At 46.0% G+C, this 22,483-nt stretch overlaps 1 protein-coding gene across 2 annotated transcripts in view; it reads left to right on the forward strand.

The window, feature by feature from the left end:
• The first annotated feature begins 1,523 nt into the window (after window positions 1–1,523).
• Window positions 1,524–22,483, forward strand: part of tmem108 (transmembrane protein 108) — a 43,428-nt gene continuing 22,468 nt past the window's right edge. Inside the window, exon 1 of one of the 2 annotated variants that reach the window (XR_011785226.2) lies at window positions 1,524–2,012. The gene's annotated coding sequence lies outside the window, so the exon portion shown is untranslated. The remainder of the gene's footprint in view (window positions 2,013–22,483) is intronic. The other variant, XM_071915045.2, reaches the window with a different exon arrangement.

Genomic DNA, 22,483 nt, shown 5'->3' on the forward strand with positions numbered 1-22,483 from the left:
ATGTGATTCCTCCCAGCATCATACAATGACAAACTGATACTGATATTTCTTTAGAGACTACATATCGCAAAACATGGAGTATAGCAGGTTTCATTAAACAACACTACTTAAGACTCTGGGTTTACTTGCAGATCTGTTTACAGCATATTCATGTCACAGCTAACCCTAATCCTGCTGTTTTCTATCTGCCTTTCCCAAAGAAACATGATTATATTATCAGTCTGATATATGCCATCTCATATCTTCTTTCATTAGAGTGGGAACTCAGCCATACTGCTGTTTTCCTGCATTTATCGCACGTTATGCCTCCCTGCAGCCCCTCCCTCTCCGAGTGAACATGATGATGATTAATCACTATCATTATGGCATCATTGTGTTGCATATTATGTGAGTTTTATAAATCCATCCTGCCTGCCTCTGCATTCATTATGACAATTTCTACGCTGCTGGAGACTTATTTACCAGCAGCTCTATGTCCCTGCTGGACCTTTCTTTAACATGTTCATCTAGTAACCAGAAGTCATCCAGTGGCTGAAATCTATTTGATAAAATCCGGTGAAACATTTAAAACCTGATTCAGCCGGGTGTGTTCCTTCCTGCTGGGTGATTATGAGCCACTAGTATCAGCTGTTTGTCTCCCTGTACTGTAAACACCAGATTTTGTTTACCCCGGTGTTGGTTTAGGCCTCTGGTACAGCGCGGTGCTGCATGCCAGGGTGCCAGCTGAGGTTGCAGGTCGCTGTACCCACCCATATGGAGGGGTAAGTGGTTTAGCCTCATAAGAGATGAACCAGCCAGCAGCCTCCCTGCAGACTCAGGGTTGAACTGCTGTTTGAATAGAAAGGGATTAGGGGAGAAGGATCTACCCTTGCAGAGGAATGGAGGAAAGGGTTTAGATACTAAGTCATAACAACAAACATCTTCTCAAATAGGGGTCCATGGTCAAATGTGCATCTATTTGGGGGTCCTTGATATGAAAAAGTTGTGGAACCAAAACATGACTTGGGCAGGATTAGATATGTCTTGCAATGGGAATCTCAACTCCACTATCTTCAGCCACTATTTCTGGTGAGAAGTAGGCCTAATTTAAAAAAATCCATCTTCCTCCAACGCATAAACCAAGACAGATGCTGGAGCTTTAATCTAGCCTACTATTTCCACAGCAGTATGTGGTCCTGAGACAGATAGCAGCAGAGGGGTTTGTGGAAATGAAGTTGTCCATCACAAGTCCCATTGCACAGTTGGTTTAGATGCCAATATGGGCTGGACTAGGCTTGTGCAGTTAGTCAGCAAGTCTGAATTAGTTGTTTTCAATCAACAGGTGTCTCATAGAGGTGGGATAATCCCTTAGTTTGTTGGCTGGCCATTGCCCAAGAATTGAGTCTAACTTGTCGCCTACACGGTAATTCCGCCAACCTCCTCTCCAGCTGTAAGCTTTTCCTAACAGGACAATGAATGTTATTCCCCCACAGCTCAGAGAGACCACGAATCTCCGACCAGGATAGAAACTCTGCAGCAGCGTCCTCATTAAAATTCCCTGACCGTACGCTCACCACGAAACCCTCCTGTCGTGGGTGGCACCGGCGTCCTGCGCGCCTCTTAATTGCGCACCACGCATTAACTAGGAGTGATCACGGATAACATTTGCACCACCGTGGCCGTGCATCGCGTTGCCATAAAGCGGACAGTTGGTGGCTATTTACAGCACCAAGACAGAGAGGAAAGGTGGGCACAGAGTCCCAGAGGTCCAGCGAGGGGTGGCGCCCGGCGCAGCTCATCCAGCGCTTGGACGCACTGTGCCGCTTCCTAGGGGGACCCGCACAGACTCAGTCCAGTCCGGCAGTCCGGTACTGGGGCTTCAGCGGCTCGTGCTCAGAGCTCATGTGACATTTCTTGGTGGGGACTGGCAACATGTGCGCCTGGCTGGTGTGAACTGTGACACAGCGGCTTTGGGGATTCATTTCTCTCGGATACGCCAAGTACCCGACGTTACGGCGCACCTTGTGTAATAGGTAAGTAGATCAGTTTATTTCACTACTTTACATTAGACATCTCAGTCTCTCCATCCAGCTGATATTGAAACTGAAAATAGCGCATCGGGCGTCCCGCTGTGTTTTATTATAGGACGTGCGGCTCTTTGAATAACCTCTGCGTATTGATTATTTCTGTGCGTCTGATTTGTTGTAAGCCTGGCTGAAGCTTTTCAGGCTATTATCAGCGGCAGTGACTGTGACAGACATACAGGTTCACGCATGATATCAGTGTCAGCAATGAAGCCAAACTAATAGGTCACTGGAACAATTTCATCAGGCCTCATTCATAAGCCAACAACTCGCAGCATAATTAAAATACATGATGGATATCGATAAACCATAAACTAGCCAATCAATAGAATCATACCATCAACATAGGGTGAGCTGCTGTGTGTCACTTCTCTGCAGGATTCCTGGAGAAAACAAACCTGAAATCACAATTTAACTCAAAATGGGGTATTTTGGAGGAACTTCTATGACAGGTTAAGGTTGGAAAAATTCCTCTAACCCTAAACACATGAAACTGTGAATATTATTACAATTATGTTTTGTTAGGAATTTTAGGGATCACATGTTTCATATCCAGGGGATCCAACATGATCTCCAACCGCCCCCCAAAGTTTGACAATCCTGCAATAAGAGGATCATGGATTATTAACAGAATGTGCTCTCAAGTGTTTCATTATACTGTGTGTTTGGGCCACACTTGATTCATGGAGTGAGATTAATGGAAGAGATTCATTACAGCGACTGGCTGTAGTCCAAGTAAATTAGCAGCAGTGTAAGGCTATAGTTTGCTTTTAAAATGAGAAGTTGGGCTTTTTTTTTTTTTTTTTTGAAGCCATCAGGGAAAGCCATCAAACTTGCCACATGAAGATCTTTGCTCTAAGTACCGTTCAAGTGTTCTGTTTTTTTCAGGCAACATGGCAGGAACAAAGCAGATAATAGGGGAAAGTCTCTTAAAAAGTAAGACCACCAAGAACCAGACTGGCATCACCAAATACCCCTTTTCCAGCTTTGTTTTGAAGAACAGTGGGATAGTAAAGTGCATAGTAAAGTGCATACTAATTGAACCTGCTGGCCACTCTCTCCATTGTGATAGGAATGTTTGGTTGCCTGTTCTCCACAGAAACCCCCACTCCTTTGTTCTGGGGGACAATCCTCCAGTGCCATGTGTGCGGTGGTGTTGGAGGGAGGGGGAGCGGGGGGGGGGGGGGGGGGGGGTCAGCGGGGGTATTGACATCTGTAGCTGACAGCTTCCTTCAGGGCGAGCTGACATGCTGCGATACCATGAATGGGTATTAGAGAACATATGAGCGAGGCACTTAAAAACTAATGATCTATTCAGGACGTCTGTGCTTGGAACACAATGCTCGGGGAACCAGTCATGTTCTGAGGAAAAGCATTGAGTCATGCAACGCTGCAGAATCTGTCAACATCTATGACTTGGTTGAATGTAAGAACCTGGTACATAAAGATAACGTCTGTGTTGTAGCGCGTTATTCAGATGACAGCCTATTGCTACCATTTTACATTTTTGAAAATGCTTGGTAAAACAAAATTACCTCAGTTTGCATCGTTGGTTTCAAATCCTTTCATTGCTCAGAATCATATAGCGTTGGATTGAAATGGTTTTTGACTGAGTTACTTTGAACTCAACCTTATTGAGACCTGAGTGGAGGAGTGACAGAAAGGACAGGGACTGTTCCATCTGCCCATCCGTTCTGATGTGGTTTTGTAGAGTGATGGGCGCAGACTGTCTGTCATTCACTACACTAGTTTCCTACTGGGAGAGCTACCTATTGTCAAAAGCGGGGAGAATTTTCAGAGGGCAGCCGCTCGACAATCCAGACAGCTGCTCTCTTATCACCAGTGTCAGGAAAAGTCTGCATAACCGCTGAAAAAACACCCGGAAAATATCAACTTTCCCATCCAAAGCAGCAGACCTCCCTTAAACAAACTTATCTGGGATGTTCCAGGAAAAGAGAAAATCTGGTTTCTGGCTCTTGAGGCCGAGCAGCGAAAAAGCCCGAACTGATGTGGCTGCTGCATCATGGGAAAGTGCTGGAATGTTGCTACGACAGTCCTAGCCTCATAAGAGTCCCTCATGACTGGTAGAGAGTGGTACACCATGAGGAGGAATGCGACCCCCCCCCCCCCACCACCACCCGGGTAAATATGGCCCCCTCACTCTATACAGTATGTGCTCAGGCTGGACTTAGCACCTTCCTCAAGCCTGACAAAACAGCAAGTGGCCAAAACAGGATTTCACCTAAGCAAAGGGAGGAAAGCCAGCCTCTGCTGTTTCTTTTCCTGTGTTTTCCAAATGCCAGACAGTATTAGCAAAGGCCCTCAGCTGCTTTTGAAATGAGTTTCATTTAAGCTGAGAGGGGGTTCATACGCAGGAACCGCGGGGGTAGGTGCCGCGCTGAAAAGCAGCGAAAGCCGCTCTATTCAACCAGGAAGAAAAATACATTTCCCCCCTCAGCCACTTATGATCCTATCAGCTAAAGAGCACTCCCATAGGAAGTGAGGGAGCCTGGGCTAGTCAAGCAGAACCGCTCTGCTTAGAAGAAAAAAAAAAGAAAAAGACCTGTCTCTCTTTCAATGGTGTTGACATTTGGAAAGCCATTATATTGTATACAGGAGTATCAGCACAGGCTCTGTCTGCCCATTGGGGGGTATCAGAGTGAATAGTAATATAGCATTCGGTGCCTCAGGTGCACAAAAGACTGAGCCGGTGAGAGCGGCAACCTCAGCCGCCCGAGACCCAACAGCGGCCGCAGGAGGAGCAGCGAGGGACAAGGGGCGTTGGTAATGGATAACTAACCATTATAATGATTAAAGGGGTCGACGGGCACGCGGTGATAAGAGCGCGGTGACCGGCCGAGCATCAGGACAACGTGTTTACAGGGGGAATTCCTCACATTCCTCAGCTGCAGCCATGCCACTCCGATCTCCACCTCCGCCCACTGATGGTCACCCTCTGTGCCAGTGGAGACCCCGCGGGCAAAAGGGCCCAATCAGCTCCTTTACAGTAAATGGCCACTGTAACTGTGTTATGTAAGGTGATTTTGGGGAGTTGCTTTAGAGGTTTTGTTTTGTCTCAGCAGCGAGTATTTGATGGAGCTAATAAATGCAGGGTGGAGAACACACATGCATGCCCGGAATGACAAAATCCCCCAAAAAGAGCTTATTTTCAAAATGTCGTTCCAACTTTGAAAGTAAAATGGAGCTTTTCATTGAATTTGGAAGAAACAAAGGGCAGCTCTGTGGTCAGATATTTAACCTGCTTATGTCAAACTACAGGATGATCCCCAGGCCCTCAGTGGTGGACCAGTAATTCCCAGAGGATTTCCACCCACACAAGCCTATAAACCTATGAGGTGAGGCAGAGCAGCTAGAGGATATATGTAAGAGCCTGTTGTAATCAAGTCATAAATATCCCTAACTAGGTGGATGTATTTAAACCGGTTCATAATTTCGAATGGACTTGCCAAGGGAATCCATCTTGATTTTTCTGAGTAATAATTTAAAACAATTTCACTCTGTTTTCTTAGTTAATAAGAGAGAACTATGGTTTTCATGCTAAATGCTCTGAAGTACAAAGGCTGCAGAAATCTCTGGTACGCTTTGTACAAGGAAGTCATACGGCCGGGCTTAACCCAAGTCTTTATCCCAAGTCTTTAGACCAGTGGTTCTCAATGTGGGGTCCGGGGACCACCAGGGGTCCATGAGGGGGTTCCAGGGGGTCCCCAGCAAATTGATGAATTGTTAAACTTCACCATTATTTCATTTACAAGAAGTTAACCCAGAGAATGTAGAAGAATGAGTGTTTTGATCATAGTTTCACTGTTATCTCTCTACCTACAATACAGACAGTCATGGAATTCTAGACAAAATCATATCAAACAATAAAGATTATATTCTCAGATTTGGGTCTGAGAGACAAAATCTCATCAAATAGGGGTCCGTGGACCTAATGGTACTAAATTAGTGGTCCTTGATATGAAAAAGGTTGAGAATCACTGCTTTAGACCCTCAGTCTATAAAACAATTTTCTGCTTTTTTTCACAAGTCGTTTCAGCTTGACAGTTACTAGTTGTTCCGCAGTAATTTTCTTCCTCCGCCGTGTTTGAAGAGTGTTTGTGTTGTTAACATCCGAGCGCCCCCTTTAATCCACAAGTGAGCTGTGGAGCTGTCTTGTCACACGAAAGGTTTAAAATCGGGGCCCTGGCAAGAGGGATCAAATTCGTCTTATTTTTTTTAGAGAGCTATTTCAGAGAGCTGTGTAATCTCCATGTGTGAAAAGTGAAACACGGAGGGAGATGAAGAGTCGTCTGTATACGCAAACGGCGGCACACGGAGGGGTTTGTGCCGTATAGGATCAATCAGCACTTTTTTTATGCCGTGCAGATGACTGAGTCTAATAGGATTATGAGGAGGCCTGTTGGGTGGAGAAGAGGTGCTGGGGGCACACGTTCCCCCCCGCAGCCCGGCCCGTCCAGCCTGCGGGGTCATGTGATGGAGGGGAACAATACTGGCAGGTGTCGGCCCGCTGATTACCGGGTCAGAGGCTGGGTTCGCGCAGGAGGATTACTCAGAGCCTCTAATGGATGGCAGGTTGTGACCCCGACTAACAAGGAAGCAAATCACCACCCTCTCACCCCGCAAACTGCTACTCTCTCCAAAGAGATTCTCTGTGGAGGTGAATTGGTGCTCTCTGGTTTCCTTGGCAACTTCTTTCACCGATATTCATTATATCAGCGCTGGACTTCTTGCAAGACTGTGCCGGCAGAAGCATGAAGAATCCTGCATTTTTCTTTTGGGATTCCTTGTCAGTCTTACTTTTTGCTTGCTTTGCTTGCTTTCTTCAACTCTTGCTTTGATTGAGAGATGTTTCCAATACATCAGTGGATAATATACACTACCAGTCAAAAGTTTGGACACACCTGATTGAATGTTTTTCATTATCTTAAAGCCATTCTTATCTAAAGGCTTATGCTTAAATGCTTGAAAATTGTTTCTTAGACAAATATAAATAGTGAAGTTGATGCCTATGTATGAATTTCCTTTGCCTTTCCATCAAGGCAAAGGGCAGCTACTTTAAAGAATCTAAAATATAAGATAGTTTTGATTTGTTTAACACATTTTTGGTCACTGCATAATTCCATTTGTGTTATTTCATAGTTTTGATGTCTTTACTATTATTCTAAAATGCGGAAAATAGTAAAAACAAAGAAAAATGTGGTGTGTCCAAACGTTTGACTGGTAGTGTATAGTATCGATAGTCTGTCCCTTTTGTTTTATTCCCCATTTCAACCTGTCATCAGTTAAACTTGAACCTTCACCCCCTGTCTACTGGCCAGACTGCAGATTAAAGCTGGTACCATATGCTGGAGACGGAGGAGTCCGCCCTGCAGGAGCGCTTATTATTGGACTCCTGTGTCACTGTCGCCTGCTAATCGTTCTGGGGGATTGAAGTGATGGGACCACTCCCCTGTCTTGGCTTGAATGCTTGCTCATCTCTGCTTTACCCCGGCTGCCTCCCTGCTCCCTAAATCCAAGCATTTTCATCTTCAAACACACACACACACACACGCACACACTGACACACACCCTCTACATTCGTAATTACCTCGCCAAACCCCAGCATTGGATTTTGTGACTTATACTATCCTTGCACTCACTAGAAATGAAACCCTGCAGCAAGTTCTTGGGGTCCAAGTCGTGGCAGCCTGACTGCTGTAGCACAGTTCACAGAGTTAGCCAGCTGCCCTCTCTATTCATTAGAAGTGAACTCGGAGCTGTTGGTTTATAAAGCCATTGTTTTCCACTGAGGGCAACTCTCTCCCTGCCCTCTCCATGTCGCATATGGCTCATTTCATGGCTGCTGGATCATCTGATTGATAGGCTGAAGAGCGGCGGGGCTGATGTTCCTCATGCACAGTATTTGGCCAGGAGGGCAGAGTCCTCAGCGAGGTCACTTGAGGTAAATGGAAATATATAAGTGGATGAAAGCGCTGAGAGGAGGATTCATCAGTTCAGCGCCCTGCGACAGACTGCGCTCTGTGCCAAAAAACTCTTCATAAGGGAAGCACATAACGCAAGGGGGAAAATGTAGTCTTGGAAAGGTGATTTACCCAGTAACTCATGTGGGGCGGCTATGCAGCTAGCTGTGCAAATAAGAATGAAGATATGTTTCTGATGTCTTCCCTCCCTAAGGTGTCATGGGAACTGACATTTCATTGTAATCACTGCATTAACCACCTCTGGGAGAACTTTGACTCTTCAAATATGAGACTATTGGCGCTTGTCACCCCCAATTAGAGAGCACTTTACATGGTTTTGCTCTCATTCTCTCTCTGTCTATGTCTCTCTCTCTGTCTTTCTCTCTCTCCAATCTAAGAGATTCCTGGCCCCGGGGGGTTGGAGCACTGTCTAGTAATCTGAGACAGCATTAATATTGAATGAGATGGAGCGAGGCGTCAGCCCCACAAATTAATTTCCATACACAGAGCTGCTGATGATAATGAATAAAACAGAGTAGAAAAAACAAAACAAATGACACAGTGAGATTTTGCCTGGTATATATGTGTGTGTATGTGTGTGTGTTTGTGTGTGCCTACTGTATGTGGTGGTTGTGGTGGTGGTGGTGATGGCGGTGGCGGGGGTCTGTGGCAGCCACATCACCATGGAGACAGTGGCATTATTGAAGGGGTGTAGGGAGGACGCCGATGCGATGCTGGAGTGAATGCAGCGTTGGCAGCAGAAAGCACCGACATGACAACAACACGAGCTGACTGGAGAGCGACTGGACAGCCGTCTGGCTTCGCATCAACAGAGAGTCTTGGTAACGCTCCCTCTATAAACCGTCCTTCACCCTCTCCCGCTGCCGCCTTTGGCGTTTTCACAGAAAAGGCTTATACTTGAGTTATAGCCCACATGGTTCTGGCCCAGCTCCATTCACCCATATGATCTATGTTCACACCCAGATTATCTAATGTGTCCTGGAAATGATAGTGCTGTGAATGACAGGCGGCGCGAGCCAAAATAAGACCTGCTGCTAGGATGAGTACCCCCCCCCCCCCTCCCCGAAGAGGAGAGTCTCCTTCTGGGGAGAAGAGATGACTTGGCGTTTTGGGTTTGTCAGAAGCTGCAAATAAATTGGACACAGTGGTCGTCGTGCAGACTGTTTGTGCCAGTAAAAACACTGCAGTTCGCTGCGGTATACTATATGTCAAACATGCTGTAGAGACTGCAATGATTTATGCTCCCTCTCCCTCTCAACTCTGTGCAATAATGGGAGTTTATGCATCTGGTGCTATTGGAATCATTCCATATCTTTTCCCCTGTTTTCACTGCTTATACACACACACACATTCTTGTGGACATGCAACACACACACACACACACACACACACACACCGCCCTGTTGTCTGTGGCGCTGCAGTCATCTCGAGAAACTGTCACCACAGCAACTCTTAAAATAATGTCAGTGAGGTTCGGCTCGCTCTTCTGCCTTCCCTTGAGCACTCACTCCATTCTTCACTCTTCCGCTAATAATAGATCTTGCTGCTCGTCCCTCCTTATTGTCCCGTGCACAACACCACGCAGAAGAGAAAAGCAGTAGGAAGATGGAGAGAGAGAGACACCTGCAAGTTCCCTCGCAGACTGTTTCTCCGGCAGCCAGTTCTCCCCGGGGCCAAGCGCTTGACATTTAACTACGGTAGCCATAAACAGGCCAGTGGAATGCCATTGACATTCATTTTGTCTGGCACAGTTTCTCGCTGGGTGCGTTTTGTCTTTTCTGCCACTTCTGCTCCACCGCAGTTTCAACCCAACAGCGCTGGACTCTTCCTGCATCCCACAGTGCAGCGAGGAGGCTTGTAACTCCAAGCAGCCAAAAAAACAAAGTGTGAAGAAAGTGACGACTCCTTACAGGAAAACATGTCGTCCCCCACGAATGATGCAGGCACTCCGTGGGCCAATCAGTAACAAGATGCATCATTCTTCCATGAGTTTCATCAAAATCAGACCAGATGGCGGTTTCGCAGTTATGGCCTTTCAGAAGTTTAAAATTTTGACCTTTCATTTTTGGTGGGAGCTCTTCCTCGTCCTCAGTTGAGGCTCTAAGGTTGGGTGTTTTCATTTATTGTTTTCATAATGTGGGCATTGTGAAGCCCTTTGAGACTGTAGCAGTGATTAAGGGATATACAACCTGACTTCACTTCACTTAATTGCAGCGCCCCCATTAGGCCAATTAGTGTAATGTTTTTAAACGCCGGAACACGGTGCCAAAATGCGTCATCCCTAGGGTTCATCAAAATCACACCAGTGCTGTCTGAGATAACGCATTTGAGTTTAAAATTTTGACCTTTAATTATAGCGCTCCCATTAGGCCAATCAGTGTATCTTGTAAGGATGGCTGCATTTTTGTAGCAAGTTTGAAGCCAAACAGACTTACAGTGGAAGAGTTAGGGCCTTTCAAAGTTTGGCATTTTGACCTTTTATTACACCGCCTCCATGAGGCCAATCAGTGTAATGTTTTTAAACACCAGAACACAGTGCGAAGATGCGTTATTCTTTCAAGTTCAAATCAGACCAGTGGAGTGTGAGATATCACCTGAGATATCATGTCCTCCTCCGTCGCGTGGGGGGACAGTAATTAGTGGAAGATTGATGACAGCCCCATGAACACAGTAATCATGTTGTTCAAATTGTCCATGCACTAACGTGTTTTAAGTAAGAACAAAAGAGCATGTATCAGCCTTAGTGCAGTGTGTGTTATCACTTCATCAAACACCAAAGACGGTGAAGCTTACCACACAAATCACCTACAAGCTCAGCTCTTCTGCTGAGCTCCATCTCCAGCCTACCGTTGAACCACCACTTCATCCATAATATTAAACACTGCTGACTCTGTGTGTGTGTGTGTGTGTGTGTGTGTGTGTGTGTGTGTGTGTGTGTGTCGCAGATCTCATCCACACCAGCAGGCACGCTGAGTCTGGCCTGTTCCTCAGCTGTTTACCTATTCATTAATTCAGCCATGAATGATGGCACAGGCAAACCACAGCTCGCCATCCTCTGGTAATTAAACGTCTGTTGGTGGACATTTTTCTCCTGGAAAGCATTTTAAAAACTGACATGCACGCACATACACACGCACTCTCCGAGACGCTGCCGGTGGGCGTCCCAGGCGGCCGGGCTAGCGTTAGTAATTAGCGTGCTGAGTGGCTGCGCTGATTGCTTCATTATTTCTCCGATAGGCATCTGTGAGAGACAATTGATGGATGTTGCGCATTTGACAATAATCCATGCTAAAGCTCCTTATGATAGTGTTGTGTTCGTCAAACCGTGGGCTTGGCTCACACCTATAGGAACAATGTTATTCGCTAAGTGCAGGTTTCAAAGTTAAGTTCCTCAGAGCAGCTTATATCCTGATCTATCCTGATCCTGTTGCATCAGGTTTGCTCAATGCAACACCTTTGCTCAATGCATGTGTGTGCTGCTGTTGCATAATTACTCCACATTCATATGTTAACATCAACATTAAAGCGTGAATCCCATTAGTTTTGTGTGATCCATAGTCTGGAATATCAGAGGTGTGAGAACGAGGCTCAGATCCTCCTCAGATTCACTGGAAGACTTCAAAACGATTCAGAATAATTGGCTTGTTTTGCTCACAGCGGTTAAGCCTGATGGTGTGATGCGGCAATTATCAACTGTATGGCCCAGTTTCACAGACATGGATTATTGTCGTGTGCTACAACAAGATTTTAGTGGATGTTTCTCATTCAAAGTTGTAGTCAACAACAAGGTTTAATCCGTCTTTAAAACTGTCATTGTTTCCAAGGTGGCCGGTGTTTCTGAAGGACTTGTCATCGTCTCAAGGAGAAAGTAAACATCACAGACAGCTCAGGGCATTGTGCTTTAAATAAATCCTTCAGCATCCATCACGCTTAGCTGACAATGAGTAGACAATACTAAGTTTGAGAAAACCTTCGACTTCTCAAATTTAATTTAATTGGATTTTTTTCATCAAGTTGAACTGTTATGTAAAGTGTTTTTATTTGTGCCTCTTCATAGTTGTTTCTTCATGAGTAGTGCTTGTCTGCTTAGGATGTTTTCCCAGTCCCTGAGCATTTCTTAAGTGTGATACAGGTATTGCGTGATTGTTTACGTTCTGTCACTTCTTAGCACACCCTAGTTTGTGATTTGCTGCTCTTCTGAAGGCTGTATCCTCGCCCCAGGGTGCTGTCTGGCCTGCGATATTTCTCCTAATAATGTGTCACAACTGGGCCGCTCCAACACCTCCTCCACTGTAACATGGACTCCCACTGGACCGGCCTCAGTAGGATCTCCCTTTTAAAATGTCAACCCTGTCAGGCCCCCATGCCATCATATCTCCTGACATCGGCAGGTAAACATCGCTCCCAGATCCGCGGGGAATGGCAGCTCAACTCCATTACGGCCGTAGCTGCCACCACTTCTTTTTCATCAAGTTTTACACTCGGGGTTCTCCACCAAAAACCACTACTTTAATCATTGCTCTCCTGCAGCGACTGTGAGGGAAAGGTCACCCTGTCCAGGCAGGGAGTGGGGGATAAGGCCGGATAGAAGACTGCTGGCTCCATCACTCTGAAACTGAATTACCCCCAGAGTGTGCCAATCACAAGCACACACACACAGTTGGGTATGTGTGTGTGTGTGTGTGTGTATGTGTGTCCAAATTGCATGTTGCATCCACATGCAATTTTGTCTCAGTGTGACTGGTTTATTAGGCCTTCAGTCTATATGGAGAATTGAGCAACCGGACTGCTCATCCATGAGTAAATTCTCCGGTTTTCAGGCCAATTGTCCCTGTCATGTTGTTGTAGAGTGCATCTGCCTTCGTCTGTCAGTCTGGATCACGGAGTAGACCTAATTATCCAAGCAGTGTGTGTGTGTGTGTGTGTATGTGTGTGTGTCCGCATACAGCGAGCCAGACACGCTCTCAGGACTAGCAGCTCTTGGAGTTAATCCGTCTCACTAATAGTGGGGGATGGAGCCGAAGGGGAGGAGCAGGGGGGAAGAGAACAATACAACGTCTCTCGCTCCGTCCCTCTACCTCCCTCTCTCTCTCTCTCTCTCTCTCTGTCTCTCTCTCTCTCTGGCTCGGGACACGTGGTCATCCCCGGCGGGAAATCTCTTGGACCTTGGACGCTCTCTACGGATGCTGGTTCTCTCGTTCACTCATCCCAGCTGGGTCTCAGCGGTCCCTGCTTCACCGTTCAAGGAAGCGAGGTACAATGCTCCCCCCCCCCCCCCCCCCCCCTCCCACCAAAACATCCTTCCTCACTGCCCTCCATTCCTGCCATTGTCACCAGACGAGGGGCTGCGTCAAGAGGTAAAATTAGGCATGTGCGTGTAGAGTAAGGAACTTCCTGGACTTTTCGTTCCTGCCTTACTTGATTACTGAAGCGTGTGTGCATGTGTGTGCATGTATGTGTGTGGGGTTGTTTGCGGCCGAAGAAAAGAGGCAGGAAGAGTAGAGACAGAGTGAAAAGTAGGTATTTCCTCGCAATGCAAATTCTTACGTTATGTACACATCACAGGCTTGCTGTGCCTGCCTCGTGGACATTCCTGTACGCTCCAAAGGGCCTCGTTTCCTGTCCTGGACCGGACATAGCACTTGTGTGGCTCATAGATACACTCAGTGGGAGGGAACAGAGAAGATCGACCAGATCATAGTTCTACAGGAAAGTATGAATTCCATAGCCTCCTGTTTTCATGCTTGTACTCCCATATATCTTGGAATCCAGATGATATATTCCAAGTATTGTTTCGAAACAGGGGGATTTCCTCAGTTAGTTATTTCCTAATACGGTTACGTTTGTTTCCTTAGGTTCCTTAGTAAATCCCAGCCACATCTGCAAGGGCTGTTGTGAAAGAAACTCAGCGTATGCTTTGGTGTTAGTGCATAAAATGTGCGGAGGAAGTTCGCATATCATTAGCAGTGATGATCACTTGAGCCCCATCAGACATCAGACAACTCCTACTCGACACCACAGCTCCCCTGAGATTGTTTTTGCCCTAATCCCTTCAGCGTGTTGAAATGAGTAGAGTGGCCCGCCCTGTTACATCTGTTATGTTGATTTGAAGGGATATAAGCTTGTTTGTGGTATAATGCCCTCTACGCTGGTGGCAACCCCTCCGCTTCTTATTTTGAATTCAGGAAAAACCTAGAAGAGGCGGTCTGGGCTCGTACCCAGCGGGCGCAGCCGTTGGTTTGTCGTATTACGCCACTACATTATTAAACGCTTACACAGAAACCCTCAAGGCAACTAAAATTGCTTTCATGTTAATGCATGATACTTTGTCAGACGACATTAATCATTTAGTCAAGCAGCTACAGACTGTGTTCCTCTTCCATAGGTGAATTCTCTCCGACTGTATCCATCTTCTACTTAGGGCTCGTCTGGATGTAAGGGCAGTTCAGTTAACCTTGTCAGTCCTGTATCGACGTATGAGTCACCATTTCCTCTGTCCAGTAAGTCTTGAGAATTTACTGGACAGACATGGCAGTAGTCAGTTCATCTTATTTTGGTCATGTACTGCTAAACAAACAAACAAATATACAACAAAAACTTGAATGCAAAATGAAATATACAAGACTGTAAATTTATGGTGCGAAAAGGAGTAGGTAGAAGAACACACTTATCCATTCCTACCCCCTTTTCTCTGACTGATATAGCCTAATTGCCATGATAACCTCTTGTTTGTTTGTTTGTTTGTTTGTTTTGGTACTCCAGCTTCACATATGGGGATCTCTCGAGGGATGCAGCAGACAAACACCTTGACAAATTGTCCCTCTCAGTTAAATGTTGCAGCCGTCGTGCTGCAGTGCATTAATGCTGCTTCTCCTCTCGCTGGACTCCAAAAGTTTTAACTCGGTGTATCAGAGCCTGCGGTTGTGCTGCTGCTCCCCGTGACAGAGTGTAGTTGGCTTTCTCTAACAATTTACCTGCTCGGCATAACAGGGGAAGGTGCGCAAAGGGAGGCCTTGATGTGTTAACTGTGATGCCCGCTGGGATGCTGCAGGATAGATGGTGGCTGACAGCACCCTTGGCGTTGCAGCGCTACTGCTGTGTCATGCTATTTTGCTGTGGTGTTGGCTTGGCTGTTTGTCTCAATTTAACATCTCTGCAGAAGTGTCTGGTTTTATGGTATATCTGGGGCTAAAAATACCTTGTGCCTTACCAATCGAGGCAGAGAATAGGCTGGACAGTGAGGTCTGGTTGGATGGGATAAGGTCCCTCATGCGGGACCATCATTACAAACGCGTTTCAAGGCCAAGCTTTGTTCAAACCCACAGAACTTTATTTTAAATTCTAGCCAAGATCCTAAGGTTTCCAAAGATACCAAATATGTCATGCTTAATTAACGGGGAAATGTGTATAAAATGGCTCACAAACATCTAGATTTTTTCCATTTGTTGTAATGGTGCAGCCATAAAAAAAATGGCATCTTGGGTTTGAATATTTCACTCAATATAAGCAGCTATAGCTTCAATGAAGCATTGGAACAAGCAGACACAGAATATGTGACATTGTTGTACAGCATGGAAAAAAAAATTCTAACTTTGAAGCTACTTAAGAGAAAAACTCAGGGTGCAAGGGGTTAAAGAATATAGGAGAGGAATCTAACTATATCTATATCACAGATGCTTCAAAAATCAGTATTTAAAGTTGCATCAGCTTATCTCCCGCTAGGATTTCATTACGCAGAAATCGTGTAACGTTGCGTCAGTAAACTGCACACCTCTCAGACCAAGATTTCTTCTTCTTAGTGGCTAGTATGGACGGAGCGCTCGCTGCTGTTTAGGAGGCAGTTTTGTATTTTGCTCATGATCAATTTGTCCCTTCCTGTATGCTGAAAAGATTTCCCACCAGTGACCATACCTGCCACCTGAGTCTCAATTAGTGGGGATGGAACACTGGCGGCCCCTAATTTGCCATTTTAAATACTGGGTGTATTTTCACATGAAAATCTTTCTAGTGCAGCTTTAATTCATTCATATTAATATTCCATTTGTAGGTAGTTTAGTTCAAAAACAACAAAAATGAGTCACTCCACTTAAAAAAATAAAGAAATAAAGAAATGTAGCTTGACTCATCCTCAGCATTTTGAGCGGCACTGCTCCTCCAGTTGAGTCATTCTAGTTCTGCCGGCGGCTACTGCCTGAGTCGGTCAGCTTGCCACGAGGGCCTGCGTGGCCACCGGCGGGTCGGCCCGTCACCTGCACCTGACAGACAGCGAGGAGTGACAGGTGTTAGACCTGCTGCAGGCTGACCGTCACATCGACGACACCCACGTCACCGGCTTTACAGGAAATCTGACGTTTGCCACCCTCCCCCACTCAGACACACACAAGCCCGTGCACACTGACAGATACATGCACATGCACATACAGGCACATGCTCACACACACATATAGACACAAAGACACACACACTAGCGCTCGTAATGAAGTCTGATATTTCCTGTTTATGTGTTGGAAGTCTTTAAATTATTTCTCATAAATTTGTTTAATTTCCCATATGCCAGCTTCCAGACTCGGGCCGTACAAATCGCCCTCTTCAGTTCAAGAGACTCGGAGCATGAAGACCAAGCCTTGCTAAAGATGAGAGAAGGGAAAGAGGAAGATAGCGAAAGAGCAGCAATTGGGATCAAAGCATGACATGGTTAAAGAAGTGGAGAGCAAAGAGACATGAGAGATGAAGGAGGGGTAAACATGGGCGCCCGCGGCCGGGGCCTTTCTACAACATCAAGCCCTGTTTCAGAGCCACTGTTGGAGATCACAGCACAGAGCCGTAGCAGCCTCTCCTTCTGACATGTCCCACTACAGGGAATCAGACAGTCACGCACTTGCACTTATGCATAGTTAGTCTATCATCAGCAGCCTGCCAAGGATCGGTGCCTGGAGAACACACAGCGATGAGCGTTAACACCCGACAGACAGTGAACCAACAGACACTCAACAAACCGGTTGTCACAGCCTCTGGTGCGCTGAGCTGCTCAATCCCGGCTAAGCGCACTGTGTGCTGATCAAACCTTACGAGTGCAGAAGCCACAGCTGTAGTCAGGAGCACTTTAGTCGAGTCACAGTCAACTCTAAGACAAGGTCTAGTCGAGACCAAGTCAAGACTGACACCAGAGAAAATTGAGTCCTATTCAAGACTAAGATCAAAACAGGCAAGAAACAGCATCTTTCTAAATGTAAACATAACGCTTTAGGAGTTTCTTAAGAATCAACGGAGATGTAGATCTATCTGCACCAGCTCTATACTAAACCCTTCAGGGTTTTGACTAATCAATAGAAGTTTGAGGATCATTACATACTATACACAGGTAGGGCTGGGTGATATTGACAAAATCAAATATCACAATATTTTAGACTGAATACCTGGATATCGATAATGTGACGATATTTTGGGGATGAGTATTTGTGCTTTCATAAGATATTTACACACAAAAATGTGTCTGAAATGTGTTTGAAAATTAGTAATGATCATTAGTAATCAGTAATGTGTAATCAGTAATAAGTAATGTGGATATGATGAGCAAGTAAAGCCAATCGTTGTTCATTTTACTCAGACAGAACATCCTTTAAGACCAGGAAGAAGTAACATTTAAGTTATTTCTCAATATTACGATACTAACTAATCACAATATCGATATTATACTATATCGCCCAGCCCTATATACACAGGTGTAATCCCTTAAATTGTTTCTAGTGCTAGGAATAAAATAAACAAAGGTGGAGAAAAAAACGTATCTTTGAACATGTTAAGACAGGCAGGAACAAGTCGAGTCAACATCCAATAGCCTGAGCCGAAATAGGTGCGAGACTATTGGATGTTGACTCGACATGTTCCTGCCTGTCTTAACATGTTCACATACATCAGACTGAAACCAGACTCATGTACTACAGCCATGGCAACATCTTTGAACGATGAGGCCAAATAGTTCATCAAAGGTCTCTGGTGTGAATGTAGATGTCGGACAGCCATTCCATGACCTCCAGGATTGTGTGAGCGGCTACATGCTCGCTCGTTATCCGCTACTAGGGTCTCATTGAGCGGCCGCAGTCCGATAATCAGTGTGCCCGAGCCGGAGAGGCAGACTTGACATGTCTATCTGTCTGCCGGCCTGACAGCTCCAGCCGCACTGTAACATGTAACGATCTGGAGATGTGGCTGGAAGACAGAGGCCCGAGATGAAGCTTTGATCAGGTGTTTTCCCCGGGTGTCTGGCGTCTGAAAGAGAAAAAGGGCAAAGAAAAGTTTGCTCTCATTTTACCCCCCAAATGTTTTTTAGTTGGATAGAGCAAGTTAGCTCAGGACACGATCTAATTGTTGACTTATTCACGAGGCTCTTGATCAAAAACCTCCTATAAGTCGATAATTTTTTACATTATGCATCCCCTCTTTTGACACAGCCTGTCTTCCACCTCTCTCTGGTGACATGAGGATGAATGAAAGGAAAGGAGATAGAGACGAAGATGATGATCAATAAGCAGCGCTTTGTTAATAATAAAGAGCCTCATTTCGCTTCATTAGTGCAGATCCACACTGGGACAGAGAGAAACATGTAGACAGACTGAATAACTTGTAACGATGAGAAGAGCACATTCTGCAACAGGGGGAATCTCACGCCAACCAGACATCGCTACAAAGCGCTTGTACCGTTGGATTAAAGTGGATGTCTATTTTTTTTTATGTTTTCTATTGAAATTGTTGATTTCTTAATGTGCTTTCGCATCCATGGGAGCTCGATAAATGAAAGACTTGTGTGATAAAAGATGAATATGTTATCAGAGACAGCGAGGCAGCGGTAAACCCAAAGTTATTACCGATGGGGAAATTCTGTAGCATTGCTCTACTATGGCCTTTGCAGAGCTAGGATGTATTTAAACACACATTCCCAGTGAGTGTGTTTGTAGAAGATTAGACCTATGATGTGTGAATGCTCCACTTGTCATAGTCTTCAGGATGCCTGGATCGCCTTGTCTTGCGTTCAGGAAAGCGTGGTGAATTCAAGTGTCATCCGAAGCCCCTTCACCTATTTTGCGGCGGTATTATTTTTTTATTGTGTTACCGGCTGTGACAAGCGTAGCGGGACGTGATACGCTGTAGTTTCACATTACTCTTCATCATAAGCGAGCCACTCGCAGCAGCAGTCAATCACTGAAGGGTCGCACAAGGACAGACGAGAGAGAGAGAGAGAGAGAGAGAGAGAGAGAGAGAGAGAGAGAGAGAGAGAGAGGGAGAGAGAGAGACAGAGGGAGGATATTTACGACTGAGACAGTGGTGAAGATGAGCAGCATCCCAATTTGTGTTCCTTTACTGCCTGGCTCAATAACTCTGCCAGGAGAGGAGGAATGTGCGCCTGCGCCGGGCGTCTGCAGGTATCACAGGTCTCGATGGGAGGCAGCTTTGTTTTGACAGGATCTTATTTCGGATTGATTGCCATCCCACGGCCTCAGCGGTTGATGCATCAGATCGATAAAACACTAGTTCAGAATGTGAGTGTTTACTTTTTGTGTGTGCATGCCCCTTGTCTGCATCCATGTGTGTGTGTGTGTGTGTGTGTGTGTGTGTGTGTGTGTGTGTGTGTGTGTGTGTGTGTGTGTGTGTGCGCACTGTCAACAACTAAAATGCCAAATACTTTTATCACCTTCTGGGGAGGTCTTAAAGGAAAAATCCACCCTCGAATACGCTGGTAGATATCATCAATCCGTGATGTTCGCTGTATTCCAGGAGTTATTTTGTGATGTAGCGTTGTAATTTACTTTTGTGTTGCACTCACTTTTCCTCAATCTGCCTCGTCCGCTTCTAATTCGATAGAAGCAGAGGAGCGATATTCCCCTCGCCCCCCACTTAAGACGCAACATGTCTTCTGTGGCTGCTGCATTGCATTATGGTCCATTGAAGCTGCTTTCAGTGGGGAAATTGGTCTCTCTGCCTCTTCTGCGATGGTTTTCTCCCTGTATGATTGTTGAACTTGACAATCATATATGCAAACTAGTGGGTCTAGAAAGAAGCCCTTGCTCTTTGAGTCTGACATTTAGCGTTGATGTTTTAGATAGCTGAAAAACATTCTGCTGTCAAGCTCCATTGTACCCGCGTTGCAAATATACAACCAGCAAACAGCAAAATGGACCCATAAAAGGACCCATTTTTACCAGTGTTAAAGTGTTTTAGGGTGGGCTCCTGTAAGCTATCAGTCGGCCAGTCAGGACTGTCTTCAACTCCACCATCAAATGCATCCAGCCTCTTATTTCCACTGACAGCATTTGTCTGTCACTCATCCTAAGTGCTTGCTATTCTCTATCAGTCTGCGGTCTCCTCCTCCCACTCTCAGCCAAGCAAATGGCCCAGTGATGTAACAAGTCTCTCACAGGTTCTCCCCCGGGACTCTGTTACCTGCCTCACCCCGTGTCCCCGACCTGGCCTAAGGTGTGGGTTATGCTCAGTAGCCAAAAGGCTCCCCCCCCGCCTTGCTGATTCAACCCCCTGCTGAATCTGACTCAGTTTGTCCTTCCCTTACCTTTTCTGACTGCCCAGTGTGAAACAGTGGAGCAAGGTGAGCGTGACACGTTCCTCACAGAGAAGAAGTGCATGGAAAGCGTGTACAAAGCTCATCCAGCTTTTCTCTTGTAAATTGACTCTATGGGAGCACTACAATAGGCAGAAATCCTTGGAGGCTGCTATCTATCTTTCTGTCTGTGGCTCCCATGCGTTCACACACACACACTGATAGGGCCTTGGCCACAATCCCTCTGATGAATGGCCTTCCCCAGTGGGCCAGCCTGTGTGTGTGTGTGTGTGTGTGTTGAGTAATGAAGAGGCCGGTGATGCTCTTCCTCTTCCACTCCCCCTCAGTTGCCCTCCCCATCACAGGTGCTCCGCTTTTACCGAGTGGGAGCTCTCCACTGAATGAGTAAGAGATTCATTCATCCTGTGAGAGCTAGCTGCGTTTATCGTCAGTGTGTAATATGAGTGTGAATGTGTCCGGATCAAGATCCTAGTGACGCACACCTCACACACACGCACACTCACACTCACAAATAAGTGCCCACTCCTTCGCTACGCTCCATGACTCTCCTACATAAATGACTATTGACAGGTGTATCCTCTTTAATGCTACACTGTCCCGCTATTTCAGTACTGACATATTTAGTATGTTCACCTGGAGCCTCTGACTGAGTGGGTGGAAACGTGGATGTGAACTGACAGCCGCTGCTCGCCGAGCACATAAAGTATAACCGTATGAGCATGATGCTGGCATGTGAGACGTACGAGCGAGAAGCTGCCGGCATTTCTCTAGTCGGATTAACGATTTCATAGCTGGGGATAAATTTGTAGATTCTCTGTGCATAGCAGTGCTTTCCTCAGCGTGTTGGTTACAGTGCAGGAGTAATTATCCATACAATAATGTAAGTTTTCTCCTGCACACTAAAAAGGCTTCATTTCCATTCCATTACCATTACTTAACTGTAATGTTTTAGAGCAATAATATATTGAAGCAAACAACACGTTTCACCTCCGGACTTTGCTGTTTCATACGTCTGTTCATACACAGCACATGAACAGTGTGCATACCGGTGTGTTTATGTCCCCGCGGTTATGTAACCAAGTGAGGTATGCCAGTGATTGGTCGGGACAGGATGATGTGTCCCCACTCCCCACCACGGTCGCGGTGAACGGCATGCTGAGAGCCTAATGTTCTTTTAATGGCTGATGTGTTGCTGTACCACAGGGAGGGCCTGGGGGGGGGGGGGAGCGACGGCGCTGATTGATGACTCGCGCAGCCTGCGCCAGCCTTCATGACACAGCACCAGCAACTCATCCTGCCAGGTTAGCCAGCCGGGGCCACGGCTGACAGCGCTCGCTCGTACAGCGCAGCACAGTGACTCAGCAATATGGCCGACCTCAGCTGAACAGTTGGCTCCACGGAGAGATGGAGGATTAGAAAGCTACTTGGAAACCTGGTCCTGCTTTCTACCTCGCCCTGCTGGCATTCGATTTAGGCCTGTTGTTGTATCGAATCAATACTTGTAATCATGCAATTGTTTTGTGTAGCCTGGCTGGACAATTAAGTTATCAAAGCACCACAGGTCAGCAGCAGTCTCCTGTGTGCTTGAGTCACCGGCCTAACAGTTCTGTGACCCTCATACTGACGAAATATGGTTTCATAACAGAATTGTTCGTAGTAATCAGCTTGCCTATTGCGCAATAAGCCATGGTCTTAAGCGATTGGTGCCAAGCACTTGGTGTTTTGCAAGGTCACCAAGACGGTGTTAACACCCCCAGAGGTAAAGGCTTGATCTCTCCTGAGTCATTGAAACACTCTCAGCCGTGCTGCGGCCTCAAAAACAAGAACACAGGAAACACATGGGGAGG

The sequence above is a fragment of the Centroberyx gerrardi genome, chromosome 22 (genome assembly GCF_048128805.1).
Source record: "Centroberyx gerrardi isolate f3 chromosome 22, fCenGer3.hap1.cur.20231027, whole genome shotgun sequence".
Lineage (NCBI taxonomy): Eukaryota > Metazoa > Chordata > Actinopteri > Beryciformes > Berycidae > Centroberyx > Centroberyx gerrardi.